Source organism: Kogia breviceps, chromosome 14, assembly GCF_026419965.1.
Source record: "Kogia breviceps isolate mKogBre1 chromosome 14, mKogBre1 haplotype 1, whole genome shotgun sequence".
Classification (NCBI taxonomy): Eukaryota; Metazoa; Chordata; class Mammalia; order Artiodactyla; family Physeteridae; genus Kogia; species Kogia breviceps.
Genome location: NC_081323.1, coordinates 15582320 through 15603480, shown reverse-complemented (window position 1 = coordinate 15603480; position 21161 = coordinate 15582320). Strand labels below are relative to the sequence as shown.

The following is a 21161-nucleotide window of genomic DNA, read 5'->3' as shown; positions in this document are numbered from 1 at the left end:
CCTACTCTTAGGCTGCTGTCAGCAACCCCGGTCCCCAGGGCTTGAGATGACTGTGGGCCACATCCTCAGGCCCTTCAGTTCCCCACCTTTGGCTCCCACCCTGACCCAGCCCATCCAGCAGCTTTACAGACCTGCCTCTGCTCTAGAGGAGCCCAGACCTAAGATCCCTGGCAGCTCTAAAAAGCCAGGGGGCCACCTGGCCACTGACTGAAGTCGATTTAGGAGACACAGACATTCTCTTTTCAGGGCAGAAGCACACACGACTCATTCCTTTCTTTTGGAGCCAAGAAGAGCAGCACGCTAATCAGAACAGCCAAGCCAGCAGCTGCCCTGTCGTATGCCAGGCAAGCAGGCCACTAACATTTCAAAAGCCCCGTTGAGGACTTGAGCAAAATGCTGACATTACAGCAACTGAGGACATTCCACAGTTTATTACTATATGTCCCTTGGAAAAAGTAAGTCTCTTTCTCTGAAAATTCCTGCTTCAGCTACATTCATCATGTCAAATGCCCTTGGAGGCTATGAAGATCTTGACATTTAGCTGTTGAGAGGATAGAGGACAGGGATGGTAGCAAGTAAAGGATTAGGATCAGGAAACCTGGATTCTTGGGCAAGTTACCCAACTTTTCTTACCTTTAGTTTCTTCATCTGTCAAGTGAGGATAATCCTGTTTCGTAGAGTTGAAGAGAAAATGGATGTAACAGTACTTTCTGGATTGTACCGAACAGTAGACTGTAAAGGGGAGGTGGGAAAGTGGAAAGGGTCTCCCAAGCCTGGCCTTCTGTACTCTGTGGCCTCAAGCTGATGAGCCAGTGCCTCTCAGCCTTACTCTTTTTTTTTTTTGTGTGTGTGTGTGTGTGTGTGTGTGTGCGCGCGCGGTACGCGGGCCTCTCACTGTTGTGGCCTCTCCCGTTGCGGAGCACAGGCTCCGGACGCGCAGGCTCAGCGGCCATGGCTCACGGGCCCAGCCGCTCCGCGGCACGTGGGATCTTCCCGGACCGGGGTATGAACCTGTGTCCCCTGCATCGGCAGGCGGACTCTCAACCACTGCGCCACCAGGGAAGCCCAGCCTTAGTCTTTTTATCTGTAAAACGGAAATGTCAATACCTGCCTTGCAGGAGTGTTGTGAAGATTAGAAATAACATATGTAAAGCTCTGGCAGATGGTAGATAATAGATAAATGGCAATAATAAGTTACTGTTACATTTCATGTGGAGATATTCACTCTGGGTGGTTTAAGATTCTTCACCTGGAGAAACAGCTTCATTTTGTAGATGTCAGGATGACCAAAAGGCCCTGCTAAACACTCATGGCAATAACTGATAAAAACAGATAACATTTTTAAAAATCAAAGTAATCATGAAATCATTAAAAAAAAAAAAAAAAAAAACTACGAGTCCAGAAAGGCATCAGTCTGCTGCTTACCCCCTTACCTGAGGCAACCATTTAATTTTTCTGCTTTTAGCTTTTCTGGTGGTTATCTCCATTTCTCTAAGTAATATTACCTCTATTACTTTTTTAAAATTAAACTTGTTTTTTTCATAATGGCACATGCACATAGGTTTGCTTTGTTCTTTTAAGGTCAAATGTCATTATAAACTGACGCTAGAAAACAGCTGTCCCCTGCCTCCACCCCTTTTTTCCCTTCCCTCCTGTCCTGCTCCCAAGAGCATACACTTTTGATCCTGTTAGTTTTTTGTTCTAGTGTTTCTCTCTCCATATATCTAAGTAATATGCTTATGCAGCTATTTCTGTCTTTAAAAAATTTTTATTATGGAAATTTTCAAACATACAGTACTAGAGAGAATAGTATAACAGATCGTCATGTACCACCCATTACCCAGCTTCAAGAATCGTGACCAAACTTGTTTCATCTGTGCTGTGGCCATTTCCCCCCTGCTCATAGATAATGTGGGGATAAATTCTAGACAACATGTCATCAATAATTACTTCAGCATGTATCTCTAAGAGAATAACTCCTTTTTTAAAAAAACATAACTACACTCCCATTATTACACAATAAAATAATAATCCCTATTACTAGCAGAGGTCTCCAATTAACTCAAAAAATTTATTTTTCAAATGAGATCCAAACAAGGACCTCACAGAACCGTACCGCTCTTTCTTTATTCATCAGTTTTAGACACTGCCTCTTGACCTCCTAGGATGGCACATGAGGCCTTAGCCTTGTTATAAACACCACAGCCCTGCTCACTCTTTTCTCCTTTACCCTTTTCTCCCAGCACCACAGTTTTTGGTTAAATTCGTATTCACTGTTTTTCAGTGTTACGGCACTGTAAATATTATTTACCACTGAGCCAGTAAGGTTCTAATTATTTTTCCTTTCTGACGGTTTTCCTGGACTTAACAATAGCTTCTGCTTTAACATGTTTAGTTTTCCTTGTTCCGTCGTGCTGAATCTTTCCCGTAGACTTTCAGTACAGTTTTTGGCAGGCTTGTCAGAGTCCCATCCTACTTTCCTGGAGCTTCCACCCTCCTGCTTGAATCAGACTGACGCTTCCTAGGCTCTTGAGTCAGCCAGGTCCCAAAGCTACCTTCTTCTCCCCCTCCTCCCCCCTCCCCTCCCCCTCCTCCCCCTCCCCTCCCCCTCCTCCCCCTCCCCTCCCCCTCCTCCCCCTCCCCTCCCCCTCCTCCCCCTCCCCTCCCCCTCCTCCCCCTCCTCCCCCTCCCCTCCCCCTCCCCTCCCCTCCCCTCCCCTTCCCTCCCTCCCCTCACCCTCCTCCCCTCACCCTCCTCCCCTCCCCTCACCCTCCTCCCCTCCCCTCACCCTCCTCCCCTTCCCTCACCCTCCCTCCCTCCCCTCACCCTCTTCCCCTCACCCTCCTCCCCTCACCCTCCCCTCACCCTCCTCCCCTCCCCCCCTCCCCTCACCCTCCTCCCCTCCCCTCACCCTCCTCCCCTCCCCTTCCCTCCCCCTCCTCCTCTCCCCTTCTCCTTCCCCTCCCCCTCCTCCCCCTGTGCCTTTCACTTCTGTTATTAGATCCTTGCTTTTCAAAATCTTACTTTTGGGGACTTCCCTGGTGGCCCAGTGGTTAAGAAGCCCTGGTCCAGGAGGATCCCACATGCCACGGAGCAACTAAGCCTGTGTGCCACAACTACTGAGCCTGCGCTCTAGAGCCCACAGTCCACAACTACTGAAGCCCATGTGCCACAACGACTGAAGCCCGCACACCTAGAGCCAGTGCTCCGCAACAAGAGAAGCCACTGCAATGAGAAGCCCATGCACCGCAATGAAGAGTAGCCCTGCTGGCCGCAACTAGAGAAAACCCACAGGCAGCACTGAAGATCCAACACAGCCAAAAATAAATAAATTAATAATAAAAGTAAGTTAATTACAAAAATAAATTTTTTAAAAAATCTTACTTTTTAGTTTAAACCCTTGTTTAGGTAAACTTCTCCTCCAGAAGTTTACTGAGAAAACAGTACCTGAGTGATAAATTGTTCTAAGTCCTTGCAGTTCTGAAAATGTCTTTATATTGCCTTTCTGAGTATAAATTCTAGGTCCCAAATCATTTTCTTTTAGAACTTTTCCCTTGGAAAGCATTGCTCCTTTTCTTCAGGCACCCAGCATTGCTGGCAAGAGGTCTGATACCAGTCTGATTCTCTTCTCTTGAAATAATCTGTCTCTCTAGAAACTTGTAGTATTTTTTCCTTATGAATTCTGAAAGGTCAGGACACTATGTCTGGGTGTGGTCTTTTCTCATACTCTGTGCATTTTAAGCTTTGCAGTTGGAAGATGCAGTCTTCCTTCGGCTCTGGGAAATTTTCCTCTTGATTTCTTAGATGACTTCCTGTTGTACTTTCCTTTCCTTTCCTTTCTATTCTGTTCTTTTTATGGAATTTCTGTTTAGTCTGACATTGAACTTCCTGGATTGTTGTTCTAGATCAAGATCCTTTTGTATCCTGTGAATATTTTTTCCCTATATTTTGAAAGATTTCCTTTTCATATTTTCCAGCCCTTCTCCTGAATTGTTCATTTCAGTATTCATATTGTTAATTTATAAGAGCCCAGTTTTGTCAGCTTATTTTATGCTTTATGGACACAGTATCTTCAGAATCTCTCTGAAGATGTAAGAATTTTTCTGTAAAGCTTTTCATTTGCCTGACTCTTTTTTCCCACGATGGAGTCTATTTTCTCTTTATTTCAGTCTCTGTCATGCTATTGGTTTTCCTCAGATGCCCTATGATAGTTTTTTCTTTTTGCCATTTGTAATCAGTAATAAAAGCTTCCTTTTAAGAGCAAGGCCTGGGGTTTGCCTGGGGTTCTGCAGAGCTTCCTGACCCTCTGTGTGCTGCGAGTGTGTTGTGGGCAGCTGACTGGCACAGGACCTTCAGTGGGTCCCCTAATTTTGAGCCGTCTTCCAAATCCTCTTGATGCTTGCCGTCCCCAGGCCCAGAGCCTCCCTGGGCTTCCACATTTCCAGTGGTGCTTTCCTGCCCCTATGCTCTAGACTTCATCTTCTATCTGTCATCATACTTCTATGAACTGTTTGTCTTTTAGAAATTATTTGGAATGAAATCTTTTGTTCTCTAATGATCCTACCCAACAAGAGGGAAATCCCAACTTGAAGTTTAGAAGACACGATACTTTTTTTTAAAGCATAAAACAGTTGCTTTAACCCAAGCTTGGACTATCCGGGGTATGTGTGTGTGTTTAGAAAATATTTGTTGAATTTCCTATTCTGTATCAGTGAACGAGGGAGACATGTTGTCGATCTTGTGGAGCCTGCAGCACCTATAACGTACTTACAATAATGTATGTTAAGGGTTATGAGAGGAGAGATGGAGGGTGCCGTGGGACCCATACACCTGGGGGAGCTCCCTTGGCTCAGAGGGAAGGCCTCCAGAAGGAAGTGACGTTTCATCTGGGATCTGATGGCCGAGGAGGAGTTAACCAAAACAAGAGGGTGGGGCCAGTCAGATGTGCGTTTCAAGTGTAGGGTCAGAGAGAGCCTCAAACCAATAGAAGGGCTTCCTACTGTTGGAGCACCAGGCTGTGCAGCCGCAGGAAATCCCCTGCATTCTGGGGCCTGGCATTCCCCATCTCAAAAATGCGGAGACTGCATGCTCTTTTCAGCTGTAAAAATCAACAAGTTTAAGATTGTTTAAAATTAACTCAAGCGTGGAGATCCATCTCTCCCATAACTGCCCCAATCTGAAACCTACCTCTTGCTGGTGGGAAGCAGGTACTAAGGCGGCTAAGAAAGGCAGGGGAGGGGCAGTGGGGTACCCTGCAAACCTCCCCATTTTCAAGGTACATTCTCACAGGGACCAGGCTTCCCTTCCCCTGCCAGCTCTGCAGCCGGCACACAGCATCAGCAGCAGCCCGGGGTGGGGGGGCGGGGAACGGGGGGACCAGGAGGTGGAGCCTCAGAACATCAAACCCTGTAGAGAAGGCAGCCAGATGTACTCCAAAACCAAAAAAATGTATCAAACATTTGTCGTCTTTTGTGGGGTTGACTCCTCCCTCACCCCCAAATGACTTAAGTTTCTGAATTCAAACGTTGTTTTGAGTGTAGGTGCCGTTCTTTCTGGGTCCATACCCCAGGAGGTTAACAGGCTGTTTCTGATGGTAGAATGATGGATGACCTTCCTCCCTTTTTTTCTGCTCTTTTCTATCTTCCTATTTTTTTTACAATAAGCAAGTATGATTCTAATTGGAAAGAAAACAAAATCTACTTTGATTTATTAAGTCTCAGTCCATATGTTTCTCAATTAGTTTCGTCTGGAAAAAAATGGAGACCTTCCAGCTGTGTGGCATAAGGAATAAGTGCATTTGAAATGGCATGACAGCTGAAACTCAACTTTGGTAGGGTGAAAAGTTAATTGTATTTTACAGCAGGTGTGTGGACTAGAGGGTGGGTAGTGGTGGCCAGAATTTATTCATTCACATACTCCTTTCAACAGATAGCCATCAGTTACCAGCTGAACAAGTTACTCAGGTGATCTGTGTCTGGAATTTCCTCTTGTGTCAAGTGGAAATAATAAATATACCTATGTCATAGGATCCTTGTCGAGATTAAATGAGGTAATTTATATAGAGCAGTTAGAACATTATCTGGCATGTGATAAACATTCAGTACAAGTTTTTGTTACTTTGGGATTTCCTTATTTTAATGTCACATAATATGTACAGAATGCTCATAAATTAGACACAGAGCTTTTGCTTAAGAAGCTCAAGTTCTAGCAGCAGAATAAGATCCGTCCAGAAATAAATATGCCTCAAAGGAGAAAAGGTAAGTTTCTTCAGAGAAACAGATAAAGTACTAAGGAAATTCAGAGGGAGAGACCCTCTCCGGACTGGGAATGAGGGGCTGGGAATTAAAGGCAGCTTTGGGGCAAAGGGGCTGGCTGAGCCCTTCAGACCAGCCCCGCACGCTGAAGCTGCCAGAGTTTCCTTTATCCTCAAATGGAGCCAATCTTGCTGGCTGTGTAGATCTGCCAAGTTTCCTGCAGGGAAACATTTAAAAGGCAGTAGTACAGTAAGGGACTTAAGGGGACAGGCCTGGCCCCAGGCAGCCTGGCTTGGAGCACAGACTCCGTCACTTACTCCAGGGACCCTCTGAGAAGGCCAGTCACCCTCTGCACGCATCGTTTTTCACAACTGTAGGATGAGACCGTGAATAACACTTCCTGTAGCTGCTTCGGGTAAGGATGCCATCCAGTGGGGCTTACAGCACAGAGCGTGGCCCCAGTCCATAGGGTGTATCATCTGCCGTGGTCAGTAGTGGAGAAAGTGAGTGTGCTGGTATTGTCACAGTTCTCTCTTCATGGCTTCTGTCACAGACGGACAGTTATTCAGTCTGCAGGGTGAGTGTTACAAAATACACGTTGTCGAGGAAAACGCTATCTTTGTTTTTATGAATGGGCTCCTTACTAGTATTTTTGTTCAAGTAACAAAACGTGCTTCACTGCACTGAGGGTGATGTCAGTAGGCTGACCTGTCGGGAAACGGGCTTCATTTCCTCACGCCCACTCAGACTTCTGGAATAAAGGCCCAGCCAAGCAATGCCCCACCTCCAGGCCCTCCACGCTGAGTGTCACTGTGAGCACACAAGGACACGCCTGACAGCACTCCGAGGCTTTGTTCCCTACTCATCCTGACGTTCTAGAGAAACACGGGGCCCTTCTCTGGCTTCCCGACATTCTTGACCTTATTCGTTGTCACGTCATCCTCCAGGCAGAGGGTGGTGACAATGAGTCAGAATTAGAAAATAATGTCTTTTCTCTAGGATGTGCCAGCTGATTTTTACAAGTATTTTTGAACTTGTAGTCTGTGCCAGGCACTTAAGCCACACAAGAACCTTGAAGAGTGAATGCAGTTGTTATTCTCATTTTACATTGGGAAACCAAGGCACAAAGAAGTTAACTTGTCCAAGGTCCTACACAGGTAGAAGGTCCAGGGACAGGTCTCTTCAGGCTGTTGACTGCTGCTCTCCGCGGGTGACCAGATTGGTGTTCTTTTTATTCCACTACAGTCTCAGACCAACTTGTGGGAAAGCCTTCAGAATGGCACACTCCCTCCTAATATATAGCCTATTTGCTTGGACCTTTTCTGATTTAACATCGGAGTTTTCTGAGAACTGATTAAAATTCTTGTTAAGTTACAAACTACCACAGCCTTCCTCCCACATATAAATAGCTTCTTTCCCGGTAGAGCTCTAGTCCCAAGTAGCTTTAAAGCAAATCAGATCTGCACCATTGTGGGGGAGGGGTGACTGAAACCCAGACTTGTTTCAGGCCATACCTGAAAAGCAGGTAGCACCCTTCTTACCTAGTAGCCAGAAGTGTTTCCTATTAGCTAACAGATTGACTACCTTTCCCCATCTCAGGCCTGGTTGAACCCAGGAAAACTCTCCTTCCCACTCCTTCCCCACTGGTTTTAAGAAGCTTAGCCTGTTTTTCGAAGTGGAGATGATCCCGTTTAGAACTAAGGGCCAGGCTCGGTGAAGTAACCATTTTGGGAAGTAGCACTGGCAGTTGTGGGCACGTGTGCTGGCCTCAGTAGGAGTTAAAAGACTCAGTTTCCAAGTCTGGCCTTTTTGTCTTGAGCTGTGTGACCTTGGGCATGTCACTTCACTTCTCTGTGTTCTATTCAGGAAAAGGAGATTAAATAATGCAGTTCCCTGGGGACCTGATTCTTCTCAAATGAGAATCAGAGGAGATTAGGTACAACAGTAAGAGCCACCATCTATCATCACTCATGTGCCAAATACTTTCAGTTCCCTTACACGTGTTATTTCATTCTCACTGTCCTAAAATGGAGGCCCTAGTATACCATTTTGTAATTAAAAAAGAAAGAAAAAGTTCAGAGGAGTTAAGTCACATAGGATTCAGATCTACATCCCTGGCTCCCAAATTGATGCTCATAATCACTATACATGTCACATTGCTTCCCACTATACACCAAAGCAGAGAGGCTTTGTCTTTCCTATCAAGTACTCTACAAATGCAAGAGATTAATTATTATCTCTAGTAACCACTGCTGTTCCATGTTAGTCCCTTAGGACAGTTAAATTCTCTTGCTGCTTTATCTTACCTAGTAGTTTACGCTGCCTCTTTCCATGTCCCCAGGACTTGTTCAGTGAATTCTTGGGGGTTTTCTCCCAGAGAAACAGTTCAGCTCTACCAGAAAGGGGGTTGAAGGAGGCTGAGCGGAGCCAGGCATCTTGAGCCAGAAGCCTTGGACCCCTCCAGGGTTCCTCCCTCCCTCAGGCGTGTGGTCAGCCACCTTGTAGTAAACTTCCTTATGTTGCATTTGTTGATAGGCTCGTCCGTCACTGAATTTTAGAAGTGGAAGACACCAAAGCCCTCATTTCATTGATGGGGAAGCGGAGGTCCAGAGAGAGAGATGACTTGCTTGAGGTCATTCATTCAGGAGTGTGACCAGGACCAGAACCCCGTTCCCCAGGCAACAGACTAGGGCTCTTTCTGAGCCTTTGGCGTGGGCACGTGGCATCTCCCCCGGTGAAGGACAGACTCATGCACTCTGTCCAGCATGCACCGAGGAAACTTTAGGGAGAAATCTGACAACTTGGAAAATTGAGAAGGAAGAAGGAGATGGGGGGAGGGACGGAGTTGGGGTGCAGCTCCCCACCCTAACTAGTGGCTTATACACCAAAGAAGTGAATTAGACCACAGCACGGCAAACTAGGTAAGCCAACGGTCAGCAGTGACTAAGAGGCAAAGGGATTTACACCGGGAGCCCTGGCCCAGGGAGTGGATAGGAAGCCTTTTGTCACTAAGGCTGCAGTGTTGAAAATGGAAGGAAGGATGTTAGGCAAATGTGCCGGCCCGGGATGCAGTTACAGCCCCCACAGCTCATTGTCCAAAGGAAATGGATCTCTGCTGTGGACGGAGAGGTGGAAACTGAGCAAGGGAGCTGAGTGGTTGACATCATCAGGCTGAGCATTGGGTTACAACAAATGGGGACTTACTTGGCCCGAGACGTGGGAAACACCCACTAAAACCTTGAAGTGCATTTCATTTAGGAGACGCGGAGAGAGGGAGGGCACGAGAGATCCTGCCTGCACCCCTGGCCCGCTCTGCTAATCTTGCTTATCCTCGGAAGGGAGGCGTTCTGAATGCTGGCTTCTTAAATTTGACCTTCCCTTCTGACTGAGGACCACTGGACTTTGAAGGAACTCTCTGCTCTTGTAAGTAGAACTTTCTTCTCTGTTGCCACCCCCAGGGAGAAGCAGGCTTGGAGGTAGGGCTCTCTGGAGAGCTTGCTTTCCAGCCTGTTGGTCACAAAGTGTCTATTTCTTATATTATGATATATTATTGCTCTGAAAATTATGGCTTTGTCTGAAACTGCCTAGGGCTAGAGTCTGAGCCTCAAGGCTCACAGATGGGCTCCAGTCAAATGCTGTTTTACTTTGTAACCCAAAGAACTTTGACAGAGTACGTAGAACTTCGAAAGCAGCTCCTTGCCCCAAATATAGGTGAGGAAATAAATCCTCCCTTAGAAATTGGTGTTTGGAAAATCTTTATTAATTTGTTTTTCTGATTACCAAGGTGGTGCAAAAAAATCTTAAACATTGTAGAGAGAAATATCTCTGCAAATGAAAATTCCCAATAATCTTCCCCTCTTAAATGTAACATTGGTATTTTAAATTTAAGATACAGATTCAATTAGATTTCATGAAGTTACCTCAGCACTTGTGCCCTGATGCCTCAGTGGCTGCATAGGAAACTCCAAGATCGAAATCGTTAACTTTGGCTTTGTGATCTTTTTATTGCTTCCTTTAAAAAATGTGCTGTTTATTCCTAGAAAATAAACAGAACATGAAAGTCTTTGGGCGTTTTATTTGTTGGGTTCTGTCTTCAGGATTTTAAACCAAGGGAGCCACTCTGTGCAGAGAGGAAGGGAGGGGGTGGTACCAGTGGGTGCCAGGCTGAGGGTTCTCAGGTGGCTTGAGATACAAGGCTTGCAGGTGCTGTGTGTGCTCCACCTAGCCTCCTAGCAGGTAAAAATAGTTGAAAAAAAATCACAGTTAAAGAAGAAAGCCGTCAGCTTTAAAAAAACAAGAGCCACCACATAACAGAAGGGCCACCCGAGGAAACTGTGGAAGCCTGGGCAAGTGTTTCACTCTCCGGGCCTCAGTTTCCTCATTTGTACCTAAGTGAGGGGTGAAACTAGATGATCGCTTTACAGTTGACCCTTGAACAACATGGCTTTAACCTGCGAGGGTCTACTGTTCTGCGGATGTTTTCCAATAAATACGTGCTACGGAACTACATGATCTGCGGTTGGTTAAATCCATGGATAAATCCATGGATGCAGACCCATGATCCAGGTGGCCGACCGTAAAGGTTATACTTGGATTTTCGACTGCACGGAGGGTTGGTGCCCCTCACCCCTGTGTTGCTCAAGGGTCAGCTCTGTTCCCAAGTTCCGTTTGAAGTGAACCACTGAAATCCTCCCCTTTGAGGAGACCCCTTAGGGCCTGAGGAGCAAAATGCCCTTAGTTTTCAGGATCCTGGAGTGGGTGAATACTGGTGCCTCTGGGAGAATTAAAAGAGGTCATAAAACAGGCAATGTTAAGTTACTTCTGATGAAAGTGTTGTCAGGCTTTGTGTTTCTGAAGGAGAAAATCTCAGGGTGGTGTGCACGCACCCTGGGGAGGGAGGAGAACAAAGAATTAACGGTGCTGAGCACCTGCTAAGGGCCAGGCCCCGCGTTGCGCTCATCCTTTCACATAACACCAGGTGGTCAGTATCATCATTCCCTAACTCCGTCAACAGGGTAAATCGCCACTATACGTTCCCGTATTATTGCGAACTCCTTCCTAGTGTTCACCTGAGCTGTGAGAGCACCGAATCCTAACCACTAGACCACCAGGGAGTGTCATACCTGAGCTGTGCTTGCATGGTTTTTGGCGTGACATCAGTTCACTGCTTCCACTAGACCACATGCACCGTCTCCTCTGTCACTATACCTCCTTGCCTGGTAGAGAACTTGGCACACAGGTACACAGAAGACACATCATAGTCAATTTTAACTTAAAGCCCACTGTCCTTCTCCCTAGCTTGGCAAAAGAGAGGCAGAAGAGGAGGGGAAATCTCCTTTCCTGCCCCCCTCCCTCCTCCATCTCACCGAGACACAGCCTGCGCTGCTGCAGGGAAAGGGTGCCAGAGCCAAAGTACAAAGAAAAGCAAAATTAGTTGTCAAATGTTGGACTCCCGAGTTTCCGAGTTTCCAGCTCTTGGCAATCTAAGGGATTTTTTTTTTTCTCTTCAAGGCCATCAGAGACCCTAACCCTCAGGAAGATGCAGTATTTAAAACTGTTTGGATTAAGATCATGGTTAACTGGAGGGTTCGTGAAGCCCCTTAGCATATCTGAGAGCTGAAGCATAACTCCCCCAGCAGCTAAGCCCTTTGAAAGTGGACCGTTGCTGCCAGGGTGGCACCCCTGGGCGTGGGCAGTAGGAGGGCCCGGGCCTCCATCCCGGCCTCACCCAGGATGTCAAGACTTTGGCTGATTAAAAAAGTCGTCCCTCTTCCTAAGGTGGTCGTGAGGAGGTGATACTCCGGAAGGAAGGTACCTGGTTTGGGTTTTTATTTTTGTTTAAATTCGAATGCTTATCCAGTCTGTTGCGCTCTCTAGTTCCCTGCCTGGCCTTTGGCCCCTGTGGGCACTTGCATTTGTGGTCCCCGGGCTGGTTGGTGTCCCCAGTCCCTGTCACTCTAGACACTCTAGGGTTCGAGGAGGAGTTGAGCCATCTCAAACAGATTACCCCCCTCACAGAGTGTGCTTCTCTTCTGAAAAGTGGGAGGTCACAATGATACCTACCTCGGACAGGTGCCATGAGGACAAAGCAGGATAAAGCTTGTAATGCACTTGGTTGGTCCAAAAATACATGCTCAGGATTAGCTGCGTTATGGTTTCCAGAAAGAGAAAGTTAGCTGACGTCACAGGCACCTGCCCCCTCAGTCACAGGATAGCATTTGCATGAGGAGCCTGAAGTTATCTCTGAACTCCTCAGTTTCGACCCCCCATCCCCTACTGGGCCCTGGATCTGCCATGCTGGCTTTTTAATCCAAGCCTCAGCAGTGTTTCCTGTCACCCACTTAACTGATGAGGCCAAAAGCTGAAGTGGGTGGCACTGTTGTCTTGGGACCCAGGGTCCCTGGCCCGGCCACTGAAGGAGAAAGCTGGTGGCAGGTGTTACTCTCTGAGTGTGGCGAGCCGCTGAGCTCACCCAGTTCACTCTGCTGAGTGCTTTCACGAGGGGCCGGAAGTGATTCCTAAGTGGAGACAGACGTGGAAAATCTAAGGTTCTTGGAAACAAGTCATTAATCATGACCCAAGGCTGAGCTCACTACCTCCTGGAAATCTTTCAGAAATGCCTCATGAAAACTTTGAAAACTGCCCCTTCAAAGAGTGGTTTTTTCGGAAGTTGCAGTCAGCTGCCATGCTGAGCCATTCCGAATCACAGATGAAAACACATCCGCTCTGACCGGAGGAGGCCAACATTTCCTAACTTTAAGAGAAGTCTCTGATCTTCCAAGAAATTGCTGGTCTTCAACTTGGCTTTTCCAAACCGAATAATGGACCTTCAAGGCACTAAAGAAATGAAGTATTTGGTTGCTAATGCGTTCTTATTATGTCCCAGGGAGCTAGGTCAGTAATTATGTTTAGTACTTTATGGCTGTGGTCTCTGACGTTCAGTAAACCTGCTGAGGGCTGATGGGTACTGAGCACGAGGCTAGAGGAACAGGCTGATTGTGAGACAGCCTCTGGTCTGGTGCAGTTCTCAGGGCATTGCGAGGACAGGTTGGGTGAGTGAATAATTACAGTGGATCAGCAGGTGGACGGAGGGCGTGATCTTGAGCTGGGTTGATTACCCCCACGCTGCCCTCCATTTCCTGACGTGCAGAGCTTTGCCAGCACTCGCATTAGGGGAAAGTGGGAGCCGCTCCTGCCGAAGCGTTCACCCCCAGCACCTTCCTATCCCCCTCGGCTTCAGAGGAAAGAAAGGAACTCATCACAAAATGCAGCAGCCCCACCTTAGAGGACCCTGAATCTGCTGTCCCACGTTCAGTAAGGAATTCGAGGGATGGGTGATTCTGTCGTCTGAAATCACCACTCAGTTTTCTGTTGGTTTGTTTTTATAACATGTATATTGTGGCTTTTTTTTTTTTCAGTTTACAAAATTGGAACATGTTCATGGAAGGAAAAGCGAGACAGTACAGAAAAACATACTTAAATCATCACCCAGTGATTTCACTTCTCTGATTTTCAAATTAAGGCATGGCGAGGTCAAAGGGCATGACCATTTTTAGATCTCTGACACACGTTCCCGGTTTGCCACTGGAAAGCGTCAGCCTGTATAAGCTCCCATCAGCAGTCCATGCTTATGCCCGCATCCCCTCACCTGCACACTGGCTGCATCTGGAGTTTAGCTCGTTTTAATTTCTCCCTAGGCAGAGTCCCTGTTTGCGTACCTCAGAGGTGCTTGTGTTCTGTGTTGCGGTCTCCGCGGGGGAAGAAACCACTATCTGCGCTTGCTTAGGGGCCCTGGCTTTCCTTTGTATTTTCCTGTACATATGTGTGAATTCACCCATTGTAAAGAGCCCTTTGTGTTTTCGGTATTATGCGAGGTGCTATGGGCAATACCAAGGTAAGTAAGACTTATAAGTAGCTCACAGCCTGATAGGAAAAAAGACTCGGTGACTCTTAACACGTGTGATTATGTGCCCCAAGAGAGGGACAGTGCTGTGGAAGGCCTGAGAGAGTAGCGATTAAGCCGAGACTTTGGTTCGCTTCAGTAAATCTTTCATGTATTCAGCCAATGTTTATTGAGCACCTCCTATCTGCTAGACACTGGGCAAGGTGGTAGGTGGACAGTGCTACATAGAACAGGCATGGTCCTTCCTCCCATGAAGCTTACATGGAATGTAAGCTAATGGTGGTGTTATGAAATAAACAGGATGAGTGATGGACGTGGAGGAGAGTGTCGTTGGGGCAGGTTTGCCTGAAGATGTGGTGTTTAAACCAAGATAAGGAGTCAGTGATGCCTAGGGTTGGGGGAGAGGGTGCTGGGGGTGGAAAAGAATACTCCAGGTAGGGAGAGGTACACAGGTGAAAGGCCCAAGCCGGGAAAGCCTGTGAAATGTTGGGGAAAGTGAAAGGAGGCAGTGTGGCTAAAGCCTAGAGGGGAAAGGAAGAGAGAAGAGGGTGAAGGTTAGGATCCGGGGAAGGTTAGGAAAATGATGGAGGGGCCTGGTGATGCAGGGGATTTTCCTTCCCTTATTCAGCAGCTGTATACCAGTATATGAGCAAAATTTCTCTCTGAGTTGGCATAGAATAGTCCTCCTAGTCTGTAATTTTTTCATAAGGGGTTGGAAAAATCTGTTACTCCCAAGGGCCAGTGTTTTTATTCATTGGCTTGCCTCTAGCTCCCCTTTCTGATTTCAAATGTGAGCTCCCTACTGGACTTGGGTTTGGAGACCTGAGTTTGTACTGCTGCTCTGTTACCAACTTGCTGTGTGACCTTAAAAGATCCTTAGCTTCTCTGGGCCTCATTTTCATCTGTCAATGGGAATGATGCTGATCGGATCCCAGGGTCATTGTGAAGATCAAATAAGTATCTTAAACTGCTTTGTAAAATATGATGTGCTGTAGACATATGAGCTATCATTATTATTTCAATGAAAGATTTCTTATCAGTGAAATAAAATGAGAGTTGAAAGTGAAGCATGCCACCAGGAAAGGGCAGAGTGTACCTTCCAGGTAACCCCGAAATGGCAGATTCATCATAGGTGGCTCTCCTCAAGAGCTTGTTGTGAATGCTGTTCCTCTTTTCTCTTTCATTTCATCCACTGGGATAAACCATTTCCTTCCTTTCTCCTTCCAGCAGAATGGGTTACAAAACAATCCATTTCACTTCTCTGGATTCTAGGACCCATTTGATATAGAAGCCAGAGCATCTGCTTGGAGGCCAAGAGAGCCTTGTGAGCAGAGCTGCTGCGGTTTACTGGGCTTTGGTTCCCGGCAAACATAGATGCCCGGGTGTATATTTAATTGGGTTTGGGGAGAAAGGCAACTACGGGCACAGAGCCACGAAAAACAGTCAACAGCGCAGAAGCAGCCCACACACCACCTAAGCAGGGCAGTTTCAAGCCAAAGCTTTAGGCTTGCTTTTGGATTTTTAAAGGGGAGCTTTTTTTTTTTTTTTTTTTTTTTTTTGTGCTAGGCGGGCCTCTCACTGTTGCGGCCTCTCCCGTTGCGGAGCACAGGCTCCGGACGCGCAGGCTCAGCGGCCATGGCTCACGGGCCCAGCCGCTCCGCGGCACGTGGGATCTTCCCGGACCGGGGCACGAACCCGCGTCCCCTGCATCGGCAGGCGGATTCTCAACCACTGCACCACCAGAGAAGCCCAGGGGAGCATTTTTATTTAAGTAAAAAAAAATTTTTTTTCCCTTAAAAAGTGACATATATGCTTAGGAAATAAAGTGCACTTTTTTTTCCCTTTCATGAAGCTTTTTAAAAAAAATTTGTCTTCCAGCTATTAAAGTGGTAGGTTGGAAGACCTGTTCTATTTGGGCCAAAAGAGAAAGTGACAGTAAGTGCAGTTAACTCTCCCATGTAAAGATAACTGGGCAGTGTGTGACACAGTTCACCAGCATTCTTTCTCTGCTCTCATTAGTTTGTTGTTGTTTTCTTCATTAGTTTTCCCTAAAGTGATGCATATGCTTGTTGTAGCTAGACAATTTGAAGATGTACAAAGAAAAAGTTTGTAATCTCTCCCCCTCTCCCTGCTCCCCATTTCCATCCTTCTGAGATAACCACTGTAATCAATTAGGCGTATATCTTTCCATACCTTTCTCCAGGTTCCTACGTGAATGGATACTTTGTGTATGTATGTGGTTATTTTGTCTTGTCACAAGTGGGATTGTACTTTATTATTTTGCAGTTTATTTTTCCCGCTAAACAATACATCATGGGTAGGTACAAATTTGATTCACTCTTAAATAACTTCAGGGCTGTAGATCTAGAGGTACCACAGTATGTTCAACCATTTCTCCTTTGGCAGATACTCGAGTTATTATCATTTTTTTAATGAAAACTATTGTTGCATTAAGTATCTATATGTACATATCTTTCTTCACTGGTCCTTTTGTTTTTATAGATTATATTTTCAAAAATAGTATTGCTGTGTTAAAGGGTATACATACTTGACATTTTAATAAATAAAACTATCCTACTTTACAAAGAGTTCTGATCATTTACATTCTCCCCAGCAATATGTGAGTACTTCCATTTCCCTAAGTCTACCAGTATTAGATATTCTCTCCTTTCCTCCATCTCTCCCTCCTTCCATCTCTATTGTTTTATTTCTGACCAAGCTGATGGGAAAATGGTGTTTTATTTTTGTATATTCTTTACTACTAGTGAAAACTGAACATTGTTTCATGTTAATTGACCATTTCATTTTCCTCTTCTGTGAATTTCCTTTGCGTATTTTTCTTATGAATTATTTGCCTTTTTCTCAACAAGCTGGAGTTCTTTATGTGTTTATGTATTAAGGATTCCATACATGTTACAAATATTTTTCCTAATCTATTATATGTTTATTAATTTGTTTCTATATTTTTCTTCATAGTGTCTGGATTTCTTGCCTTGTTTAGGAATAACTTCCCCACCTCAAAGTTACATAAATATTTTCCTGAATGTTTTTCTAATACTTTTATGATTTTAATTAATTTAATCCTGAATGTTTAATCCCTTTGGAATTTATGTTTATACATAGCAAGAGGTAGTGATCAAGCTTTTTTCTAGATGGCCAGCACCATTTATTAAATTAGCCATCCTTTCTATTTTGTGTTGAAACCCATCTTTGTCATAAATAATTTCCTTTATTGTATCTGTTTCTGAACTTGCTATTCTAATCCACAGCTCATTTGTCTATTCTTATGTTAATACTGTATCTTTTTATTATAATGTCTTTATAGTAAGTTTTTCTTGTAAGACAGATACCCTATTTATTTTTTAAAATTATATTTACTATTTCTTGGCTAATTTTCTTGAATACTTATTATTCCATATGAACTCTAAAGTAATTTTTTTTATTCACCCATCCAAAAATACCTATTGGTATTCTTATTGGAATTTAATTAAAATTATGTAATCACTTGAGACGGATGGCATTTTTGGATAATTAGGCCTTTCTACCCAGGAGCATGCTAACTGGTTTGCAACTTACGCATTCTATTCCTATATTTTGTTGCTTTTACCTTTAGAATTTCTATATGCATCATGGGTGTGTTATCTAAAATTAAACCGTATTTCTGTGTTTGCCCTGAATAATCAAAACCTTACAACATTTAACTCTGATTTCTCTTCCATCTTTAATGTTATTATTGTCAAACATGTAATGCTGTCAATATTATCAAATACATTTTTACCTCCTCATTTAGCTTTATTTCACTCAATCAGTACTTCTTTAAATTTACCAATATACTTGCTAATTTTGCTCACTGTTGATTCTAAAATCTCACTTATATTCTGTGTTCATTTTCTCTTCTGTTGGAGAATGTTTTTGGAGTTTGTCAATGGTAAACTTGCTCAGTCAGTCTTTGTCTGAAAATGTCTTTTGCCCCCACTCTTTTTTTTTTTTTAATTTATTTTATTTATTTTTGGCTGCGTTGGGTCTTCCTTGCTGCGCATGGGCTTTCTCTAGTTGCAGTGAGCAGGGGCTACTCTTCGTTGCGGTGCGCGGGCTTCTCATTCCAGTGGCTTCTCTTGTGTGGAGCACAGGCTCTAGGTGCGAGGGCTTCGGTAGTTGTGGCTCGCGGGCTCTAGAGTGCAGGCTCAGTAGTTGTGGCGCATGGGCTTAGTTGCTCCGTGGCATGTGGGATCTTCCCGGACCAGGGCTCGAACCCGTGTCCCCTGCACTGGCAGGAGGATTCTTAACCACTGTGCCACCAGGAAAGCCCTGCCTCCACTCTTGATATTTTAGAATTTTAGATAGCATGTATAAAGATTATATGGAAGTTATGTATGCCTCTGTAAAAGTTTTCAACTAAAACAGAAATAGTTAATGTAAAAAGTGAAAGTCTTTCATTCCTTTTTCTGAGTCCCAAAGAGAGCTGCTGTTCATAGTTTGCTGTTTGCCTTTTTCTATGTAGATACAAAAATTTTGTATATACACAAATGGTGTACATTTTTGTGAGCATAAACAATCATGGTCTTTTTTTCTGTAAAAAACACAATAATATATACAATTTTATACTACTTTTCAACAACAGAGCATGTACATTTTCCCATGTCAGTACGACAAAATCTCCCTCATTCTTTGTAACGGCTGTGTAGTTTCTCATCATATTGATACACCATAATTTAACTCTTTTCCTATTAACAGACATTTAAGTTGTTTCCTCTCATTTTTTTTTTACTTTTACACAATATGTTTTACTGAACATTCTTTTACTTATGTGAGCATATTTATAGTATAAATTCCTAGATATCTGACTGATCCAAAGGATGTGTGCAGTTAATATGTTAATGATGTTGTTAACTTGTATTCCTAAAAGATGGTTTCAGTTTACAACCCCAGAGTATGTCTGGCTCTAATTTTTGTTTTTCTTCTGGTTCCTTAGCATTTCCATATTGATTAGTCAACAGTGGAAAATCTGAAGAGATGCGAGCTGGAAAAAGAAACTAAACCAGGTGGGTAGTCACATTGTTCATACCACTACTGCAGCATCGTGAATGTTTACCTAAATACCTTTATTTCCATTTGAAGAGGGAAAAGAAATAGATTCCAGATGAAATTAGAGAGGAATGTGGGCCCCATGAAGAAGAGGCAGGATGGCCCTTTTCAGAAGTTGTGTAATATCACTCTGCAATTTCAATCATGAGTCCATTTACATAGTTTCTCTATAGCAAAAGAAAGACAATTTACTTCTGGTGACTTAAAAGAGAATGGGTTTCTTCAGCCATCTACTTAAGCAGATGGAATCATTCACAGGAGTTTTTAGCAAACCTGGGCGTGATACCAACTTGCCTGTCCACCAATTGTTTGTTGTAAAGGTATTTTCATAAAGACCAGGGCACATTTTGGGAATTTTGATATTGTGATACAGGAGCAGAAGCAGGCAAAACCCAGCCCAAAGAAACAAGTACAGCCCAGTGATCTGATGAGGAGAGATGGTGCAGGTCCGTTCCAGTTGTAAGAAATATGCAGTTCATACAACATAGAATGGCCTGCCTGGAAGTATGGCCACCTTGGGTTAGTGTTCATATTTTTATGGTATCCAAACATTTTCTAACAGCTTCGGACCCATGGTCCACCCACCTCCCTTGCCCACGACTCGCCTACCCCTTTCCAGCTCCATCCTCTTGCATTAGGGCAGAATCTTCAGCCTTTAATACTCTGTCCAAGTCCTACTAGTTCTGGGAATTTGGGGGGTTTCCAGCTCTTTGGAATTCCCTCTCATGGCCTGGCCTGGCCTGCCTCTAGCACCTCTCCTAAGATTCCTCTCCTCTGTTGGCAGAGCAAGAATCTTATCTGGCAGGCAAGGCAGCTGCCCTGGGTCTGGAACTCCCCAGCTGCTTACCAGCAAGGCTTTTGGGCCTTGCCCTACAGTAGCTGCCTGAGCCACCAGGTTTGTGTCCTGTTCTGACTCCGTGCCTCTGGGAATCCCCTGGGTGCATATATTTGCAGTGACTAGGATGCAGCAGTCAGCTCCCAGGACTGTTTATCTGGCCAAGATCAGAGGACCTTCTATTCCAATTGCTGTGGGAGCACTGGGTCCCAGCCGCTGAACCTTGAGGGTGCTGGGGTTATATGAAGTTTAGAGCCTGGGTTTTTAAACAGGCTTCTCGGGTTCAAGATTCCCCTGTAAACATGGGTACAGTTTTGTATGCATACACACACACATACTTTTCTAGGCAAAACGTCTGTAGCTTTCCTCAGATTCTCAAGTGTGTCTGTGACCTCTGAATTGGAAGAATCATTGGGCTCGAGAGAGCCTCAAGGGGTGTAGGGCACTGCATTCCCTTGGGCAGCAGCCTCCCACGTGCCAGGATATCTTGGGCGACCTCACCAAGCCTCTAGGTTTTTCTGTTTAGGGGTGAATGGGACACATTTAGCCAATATCACTGAAGCTCAGAGCCATCTGATGGGATGTCCCTAAGTCCAGTCATGGGATTGTACCCCCAGCTCCTGTTTCACCTCACTGAGCACACTGTGCGGGTTTTCTGGTTTCTGAGTCTGCAGCTCGAAAGGGCTGCTCCGGCAGCTATGCTGACGGTAGTGGGAACAGTGTTGATAGGTAAATTTCTGTCTGGCTTACCACTGCCAAGAACAGCGTCACATACTTTGTACACCTAATCTTATTTGATCCTCACAACTTGCCACGGTGGTTGGAACTGTTATTTTACATATGGAGAAACTGAGGCACAGAGAGACCTTGTACAGCTCACCAGAGACCACACAGCCAATAAGTCAGTAAGTAATACATGCCCCAAGCACATGAGCTTAACCACCAAGCTTTATGGTGAAAGTAAAGGGCATTTTTAGAAAAATAAAGCAGAAAAAATATGGGGCTGTGTAGTGTAGGGCAAACTGCCCTGTATCTTATAATAATACTAAGAACATTGCCATGTTATACCAGATATGAAAAACTA

At 44.9% G+C, this 21161-nt stretch overlaps 1 protein-coding gene across 6 annotated transcripts in view; it reads left to right on the top strand.

Annotated features, from left to right (window-relative positions):
• Positions 1-21161, top strand: part of PKIG (cAMP-dependent protein kinase inhibitor gamma) — a 109893-nt gene that overhangs the window by 63004 nt on the left and 25728 nt on the right. For 3 of the 6 annotated variants that reach the window (XM_067012342.1, XM_067012340.1, XM_067012344.1), the window contains one exon: positions 19130-19199. The gene's annotated coding sequence lies outside the window, so the exon portion shown is untranslated. Of the gene's footprint in view, positions 1-5740; positions 5831-9512; positions 9678-19129; positions 19200-21161 lie in introns of all 6 variants that reach the window. The other 3 variants (XM_067012345.1, XM_067012343.1, XM_067012341.1) reach the window with 2 other exon arrangements.